General features: G+C 35.0%; 1 pseudogene; it reads right to left on the reverse strand.

Moving 5' to 3' along the window:
- Nucleotides 1–2,346: 2,346 nt before the first annotated feature.
- LOC141552973 (large ribosomal subunit protein eL33 pseudogene) lies at nucleotides 2,347–2,695 on the reverse strand (annotated as a pseudogene).
- Between the last annotated feature and the right edge of the window lie 6,109 nt (nucleotides 2,696–8,804).

Raw genomic sequence — 8,804 nt, forward strand, 5'->3', positions numbered from 1 at the left:
ATAAAAAAAGCCTTTTTAATAGTGAGGCAGTCTGTGGTGTGTGAGAGAGAGAGAGAGAGAGAGAGAGAGAGAGAGAGAGAGAGAGAGAGAGAGAGAGAGAGAGAGAATGGGCTAGTCTGGGAGTCTTTCTAACACTTACGAGACTGTGTTACCCTGAACAAGTCACTTGATTTCTCTGTACCTCAAATTTTATCATCTGTAAACTGGGGATAATAACACTTTGCTACCTACTTCAGATGATTATTATGGGTTTAGCACTTTGTGAATCATAAAACTCAATATAAATGTGAGTTATTAACAAGAATAGAGGTTTTAGGGAACACTCAGAAGATTAACATAGTCTAAATATTCACCTGGCTACTTTATATTACTTAATATAGGTGAAATATTAGACACAGTCAACTGTATATTAAGAATAAATTATTCGTTTCACAGATACATAGTAGGAAATGTTCTCTAGTCATTTCTTTGCCTATATCAGCTGCCAAATATTTCTCTGGGCTATATTTATAAAACAGCCTTCTTGATAGCCACATCACATTCCATTATTACATGAAAATGCATTAGCTGACCTAGACTGTTCCAAATCACCGCCATCACCACCAACAAAATATTCTGCATAAACCAGCAGTTTTTGTCTGTGTTAAACATAGTACAAGAACATCCTTTTGAAGCATATTCTAGATTTAAAAATGCTTTTTAGATCAAAGGTGAGTGTCTATTTTTAGAGCCTTAAAATTGCTGTTTGCATTTACCATATACTGTAATGTCAATATAGAATAAATACCCTTCAGGTTATAGTGAACTCCAGGTCTATTTGTGTATCTCTCAAACTAGATTCCAGATGGTGAATAGAAAGTCTAGAGTCCTTAGCTTACATTCATTTTTTAGACATTCCAAAACATTAATTTTTTTTTCAACAGACCATCAACTTATTTAGGAATTCAATAGAGAAAATGGTGCCCTTGAAAAATACAGGTTGTGTTCTGAGCTTCCTTACATTCTGTATTTTGGGACTTTAATATGTGCCAAGTGATACTTGCTCTTATTCACTACTGGATTTCATTATATTATTTATTTGGGTTTTATATTGTGCAAAAATGATGTTTAAGTAAACCATGGAATTGATTAGACATTTCTAGTATACTAATAAAGGGTTTAATACCATTCTTTGATATTAAACTCCCCCCCTCCCATTTTTCCTATTGAAAATCCAATTGTAAAATCTTGTATAAAATGAGATTGGCATTCCTGGCCAAAACGTATTATTTTAAAAGCTAGTATTTTGTAATACAGTTGATCCCACCATTAGTTTTTATAGTTTAAAATATAGAGAAAATATATAGATTATCATGCCATTAACAGGTTATTTTTGGAGTTTCAAAAAAGCATACAGACATATGCAGATGCAATTAATGCCATGTCACAAACATAGTCACTTAAAGATGTAAGTGGGCAGCTTTATATACAAATATGAATTTTATCTATGATAGCTAATGGAAAAGACAAAGAAGACATAAGAAAGTCTCAGGATATGAAGGCATGGAGAAATTGTTATGTCCTGAGAGTGGTAGTATTTACAATGATGAAATCATAAATCCATTGTCATCTTGGAAGTGAATTGCAGTCACTTACTAAGCATTCAAAATACAAAAAGAGCAAAATATAGAAAAAATTCCCTGTTCTCAAGAAGCTCACAATCACTATTAACTTCTAATAAGCCTCACTTTCTACATCTATAAAATGAGTGAGTTGGACTAGATGGCCTTTGAGTTCCCTTATAATTCTTTAAAAAGATTTTTTTTAACATTTCCAATGATTAAGTCTATCATTTTCAATTCAATCAGCATTCCCTGTCTTGTCATATTTTCTCAGGATGTAGTCTACTTTTCAGCAACTGGTGAAATAATTCAGAAAAAAAATTTTTCATAAAATAACTTTTGGGGGACATCACCATGATATGGAAAGGAAAAAATGCTGATTGACAAAATATTTCATATGTAGTATTAAAATCATCTTATTGAAAAAACTAACACTTTAGTTACCTTTTTGTCTATGAGCAATTTTATGTTTTACAGAACTGACTTTACATGCTCTTGTTTTCCTCATGGCATAGATGTATAGAGGTGAAGGGAGATGCAAAGATAATAGTGCAATATGGAGTACCTAAGGACAATTAATGCTTATCAACCATATTCATGGGAGACAATCACTCCTTAGACACTGATAACCATTCTTTGAAGCAAACTGGCTTTTTTTTTTTTTTTCTGACATTCTCCTTCCAGGAAGCACAAAACTTAGAGGGTTTTTTTTTTTTTTTTTCATTTAAAAAAGGTATAATTTTATTTAATTAGTTTTCACATTGTAGATCCTTGAGGGATAGAGTTTTACTTGGATCCTGTGTCTAATGGCCTTGGTAGGAAGATTGCTTCTGAACTTGGAATGAATTATTCCACTATTTCCATGCACCTGACTAACTTTTCCCCAGATCACTAATGTTCTTTTGAGTTTCCTACCTGGAGTCACTGTGCTGTTTTTGACTTTATATACATAGGTATATCTCTTGGCCAAATAGAATTCAATTTCATCCTGAGCATAGACTCCTTTAATTTTCAGAAGAACTCCTATGTTCTCTCTTTTTTAGGTCTCACTGGTAGCTAGCAAAAATGGCTTTGAACCACAATCTTCCAGACATTTTGCTCTTGTAGAAGTCCTGTTTCTGGCAGGCCTAGATGACACCAAAATGGAGGATAAAGCAAAACCTAAATTTTGTTAGTACTTAAATGCAACAAATCATGTTAACTTTGAAGAAAGATTCAGAGCATCTATACATAAAACTACTAGCTTCTACATTATTTCTTTACCTCCATACTTCTTAAAATCACAAATTCCTTGAGAAAAGAGGCCGTGTTTTATAAATTTTTGCATTCTCTGTCATGCATTGCACACTATAGATACTTAATACATGTTTATTGAATGAATAAATGAATAGCAATGATGGAATTGATAGCCAGAAAAAGTTGGACTTAAATGAGCTCAAAGAAGCTCATTCTGTAGGGTTCATATTTTCACTTTTTATTTAATCGAAGCTACAATTTTTTTAGGTATCACCAAAGGATGCCCTGGGTCTATAAGCATGTCCTAATTTGTATGGAGCCTGTGGAATCTTTGCAGGGTTGCAGCCTGGTATGGTATGGTTTGCCCACTTATTACTTTAAGGGGAGTTGTAATACTGATAAAGCATTTAGCATTTCCTTAGGGAGAGATATAAATGTAAAAAGCCTATTTCAGGGAATGAAAGAAAACAAACATTTTATAATCTAATATCTGTTCATATCAACATGGGGGACTCCAATGGGGATTGATTTGTAGTTCTTTTTTCAAAGAAAGGATTGCTGGGTTCTTTGGGAATCACAGAATTGATGCACAATAGAACTAGTTGGATAATACAGTCACTCAGGGAACAGCTGTGCCTAGAAGATTAACTTAGGGAGAAAAATTTACCCAGAGGAAACATTTTTGAGATAAGGAGATAAGTGAAAAAAGAAGGGAGAAGAGATAAGCAAGTACAAAAGGAAGAAAGACTGAAACAAAAACTAAACCAAAACAAAAGAACAAAAAAGTATTTCCTGGAGAAATGGCTGCCTTTGTAGCACTCTGGGGATATCTGGGCCAGCACAAGACTGCTAGCCCCAAATTCACTGATGCAGGCAAATTTTTAATATTAATACCCATTCAGATCAGCATACTTTTTTCTTCAAGATATCCATTGGCACAGTTTTACTTCTCCATTCTGTTCTCAGTCTGGATCCCATGCTCCAAAAAAGCCCTAGTTATCACTCTTGCGGTAAAGTCTCTGAATATCAAACAAATAAAAATATTTTTATTGTTTAAGCTGGATTGCAGCAGAGGACAGTTATATCATCACAGACATAATTTTGTAATTATTATAGGATCTAAATGTAACTTGTCTGTTTCCAAATAATTTGTACAAATTTTCCTGACACTGTACATGTTTATGGAAGCAGAAAGGCATGAAGTAGTCCTTGATCTAAGTAGCAAAATTTACCTCTTACCTTCAATTTCTTCATCTGAAAAACTGCTTTAATGCCTAGGAAAGACTTTAGAGACCATAGAATTCAAATTCATCAATTAACAAAGGAGAAAACTGAAGGTCAATGAGGTTATTTGCTTAAGATCAAATAGTAATAACAGAATGAGAATCTGAACCCATGTTCTTTAGCTTTAGGTCAATTTTTTTTTTTTTCATTTTTTTTTCTTTTCATCTACCATGAACCTTCTCATTGTACTACTATGCAAAGATTTTGGACTAGTGGTAGCTTCATGGAAAGCCATTGGACTGGAATGTAAAAGTCTTGAATTCTACACCTAAATCACCCACTTATTTTCAGTCTATTTTTGGAGAAGTCCATTAAACTCTCTGGACCTCAACATCTTTATTTGTGTAAAAGGAAGATGGGGATCAATGTCTTTTGGCAGGGAAAAAATTTCCCAGAATCACTCTTCTGTGCAATCCAGTGACTGGTGGAGGTTAGACTGTGACTGACAAACAAGACTTCCTCTTCTGAGGGGAAGGATGAGCTGAAGTTACACTCTGACACTGGGACTCAAGAGCATGAATTTGAGAGTGAATTCCCTAGATGGGTTGAGCTAACATGGGCCTAGTTAAACAAGTGTGGTTTGACTTTGTACTGATAGAGAGATTGACAGGATTAAAGGAAGGTAGATTCTTTTTAATTGCTGAAGTGGGGAGAGGGGAGAATTCCTTGCCACAAAACTCAGGGTGAACAAAAGAGAATTAGTGATTCATATTTTATAACTTCCACAGCAGGAAGAACATGGTTCCAAATTATACAAGGTAAATGAGCAAAAAGTCTTGGTATTTGGGTTGTAATTGTGGGACAAGGTAAGTTTTGAAAAGAGTAGGCCATCAACAGTGTCAAATGCCATAAAGGATACAGACAAACGAATTAACTGGTAAGTTTTACTTGATCAGAGTAGTGGAATACTGGGAACAGAAAGCAGATTGAGAGAGATTAAAAAGGGAATGTATAAATGGATAAGAAGAAAATATCTTAGATAAAAGTCTGATGTTGGACAGGCTGTGCAAAGACAGGTACAATAATGCATTATTGTTGCTAGAGCTTCAAATTGGTACAGCTGTTCTGGAAAACATTGAATTAGATATGTCAGTACATAGTATACATTGTTTAATTTAATACTACTGCTAAACATAACAGGGAAAGTTCCTAAGGAAAAGGAAAAGGAAGCGAATAAGTTGGTATTGTGCTAAGAACCTTGCAAATATTATCTCATTTAACTTACAAAAATATTTATAGTAGTAAAAAAAAATGAAAGTGGGTATCTCTATTGATAGGGGGATTGGTTGAATGAAATCAGGTCATTTAAATGTAATGGAGTAATATATTTCAAGAAATGATGAATATGGAGAATTCAGAGAAACAAGATTTCTGTGAAATGAGGAGGAAAGCATGAGCAGAACCAGGACAATTTACATGATGACCACAGCATTATAAATGAAAATGACATTGAAAAAATTTGGAATTTTAATCAATTCAGTGACCAATCTTGCTACCCATCTCTTACTGGACATCATACTTGGTCAAGGTATTGATTTATGTTGCTTAACTGTATTTATTTGTCACAAGTCTCAGTTCTACTGGGAGGCTAAATGGAGAGTGGATGAGATCTAAGATTTTAAATTTTAAATCTATACTTCTATGATCTTGTGACCTCAGTGTGTTTGAAGTAGACAGGTTCAATTGTGTCTAGCAAATTATTTTTATCCAGCAGTTTTCATTTTTGATTTCTGCTCTATTTGGTAATTTACTCACTAAGGCTTAAAAACAAATCCTAATACAAATAAAAACCAACTAGCTTTTCAAAGCCATCTTTTTTTAAGTGCTGAAATTTCTATTGTTCAAAACAATATTCAATCATAATTTTTGCACATAACACTGCTTCATTATTCTTCCCATTTCCCAACATTTCATCATGGTCATTAAAACAAATATGGGAAACCTGAATTGTCCAGATGTCATGGATTTTCTGACTCAACACTTTTGATACTTAACTGAAGAAACTGCTTTACTGAAAGGATGTGAAGGCTGTTACTCTTGTCACCTTGAGGGTTGCTGAGAAGCACTTGTAGACAGTCAACAAATGAAGAAGCTTGAACATAATTATGAAACTGTCAGACCTTTTGGCTAAATTTTTTAGCCTCAATAAGCTCAGCTTTATTTATATATAGGTTCAAAAATTAGTTGATTTTGGATTTCAGTTCAGCAAATATTGAATAAGAACCTACTATGTGCAAGATACTATGGTAGACACTGAGGAAGAGACAAAAACAGTCAGGTAGACAAAAAGTTCTAAACCTCAAGGAACATATGTTCCACTGGATAACACAAAATAGAAACAGTTAATACAGAATAATTAGAGGAAGGCCAAGGATAGACAATTAGAAAGATCTGAAAACCCTTCCTAAGTCTCAAAGAAAGCCAAAGAAATGAGGGGATGTAGTTTAAGTATGGGAGAGAGAAGATCTACATTAAATCATGTAGGTAAAAAATGGTTTGCTGAGTTTGGGGTACATGACAAGAAAGTCACAAGTATATGAAGGGAATGGTCTAGAACCAGATGATGGCAAAGATACCTTCAGTTAATACTTCATAGGGAGCCACTTTTGAATACTTAAGGTTATATACAAAAAGTTGGAAGGAAAGTTAGTAGAAGACCATCCTTTTAATTTCACAGATGAAGAACCTCTGCCCCAGGAAGTTAATTAAGTAACTTGTCCAAGTCCATATTGGAAATGAGCATCAGGAGCAATAGGAACTCCTTTCTTTTTGTCTTTGCACCTCTGATACTAGAACAGTGCCTGGCACATAGTAGATATTTTAAAATATGCATGCTTACTTGCTTATTTGTTTGCTTGCTGAATGTCCAAAGAAAGGTGTCCTATGGCAGGATAGGGCTTCTGTTTTGGATTGTAACTCAAAGTCTAGACTGTGACTGTTGGTGAAAACAGAGCAAGCCATTGTAAAGATTAATGGCTGCTTTTGGTGATTCAATTTGATTCAATTCAATAATCTTGCTTGTAGGATTCAAAGATGAGTACATCTTGGCCACTATATCAAAGGAGATTATAATTAGAAGACTTAAAGCAAGCACTTGTATAACCCTAAAATATCTTAGACCATTCATTATAAATTCAAAATAAGCAGGGTAAGAGTTCTGAAGGACATAACTGAGGAATTAGAAAGCATAGTAGAGGTAGTTCCTGAGTTGGGTGCTGATAAATGTACAAAATTTCCATCATATAGTGTAGGGGTTCTCAAACTATAGCCCGCAGGCCAGATGCAGCCTCGGAGGACCTTTATCCTGCCAGCTATGGCAAATGGGCTGAGGGGCGGAGACAGTGTAAGTTTTTGTTTTTACTATAGTCTGGCCCTCCAACATTCTGAGGGACAGTGAACTGGCCCCTATTTAAAAAGTTTGAGTGAAATCCTGAAATGGATGATACTATTAAAAAAACCCGTGTCACAATGTCAGTGTAACAAACTCTCATTCAAACAAATATTTGTTTACATGTTTACATTTACTTTAACATTTATGGATGAAAATATACACACATACAAGGAGTTGTAAAAATGAAAAATGGATTAGAACACAAATGCTGAATGACAGAACTAAAAGTTTGGGGGTTTTTTTATGTTTTTTTTTTTTTTTTTTTTAGTTTAAATTCATTTAAATTCAATTTAATTCCACAAGAATTTATTAAATGCTTACTATGTGTAAGGTACTATGCTAAGCACTGGGAGCACAAGGCCAAAAAAAAAAAAATTGGTCCTGCTTTGAAGGAACTTACCTTCTATTGGGAAAAAAACTATGAACCTAGAAAATTAAATCTATATTTGAAGGGCATGTTTAAGACTGGGAAAGGCCAACATTTGGCTTTCTACAAAAGCAACATGCTAAACATTTGTGCCTTCTGAATTTCTAGGGCTTAGCACATAGCCTCGTTATTATCCTAAATACTAAATACTGAATCTATATAGGGATTTTTAAAAAAAAATTTGAAAGGACTGAGCTATTATTAAAACTCCCAACCTGGACAATTTCTCTTAAGCTAATTAGGGTTGACCACAGATAGGCTAGCCCAGTCATTCAATGGGTTACATTGGATGAAGGCTTAGCCTTTTTTAGCCCCAAATTATCCTTGGTTGCAACGGGATGAAGAAATAATTATGGAATTCAGGGAGAGAAGGGCCAGAACAAAGAAGGGGGAAAGTAATTAGCATTTATATAGCACTTTAAAGTTTGCAAAGGACTTTAATCCTATTATTCCATAGATTCCTCACAGCCACTCTGGCTGGTAGGTACTATTATTGTGCTTAAGCTGTCATTGTTATTATTATTATTATCTCCACCGTACGGGCGGGGTCTAAGGATGTTTTCCTGACTTCAGGAACAGAGCTTTATTCACTAGGGCTTTACTTGGAAAGGGAAGGCTGTCCGTGGCTTTCCAGCCAAATTCTTTCCTCCCCTCCCTTCCCTGGAGAAGCGGGACACCTGTGACCTGGGACAAATCCCTCAGTTCTCCTCTGTTAAGGGAGTTGTATTAGACGTTTTTTCCCCTGAGTGGAAGCACGAGAAGGAGCCTTCCCCTGCTGGCCATGTCTTCAAACTGAGAGGAAGGAAAGAAACCCTGGCCAACTCCACAGCAGACCAGTCCCCGCCTGCGCTAAGAGCCCAGTCCC

This window comes from Sminthopsis crassicaudata, chromosome 2 (genome assembly GCF_048593235.1).
Source record: "Sminthopsis crassicaudata isolate SCR6 chromosome 2, ASM4859323v1, whole genome shotgun sequence".
NCBI lineage: Eukaryota > Metazoa > Chordata > Mammalia > Dasyuromorphia > Dasyuridae > Sminthopsis > Sminthopsis crassicaudata.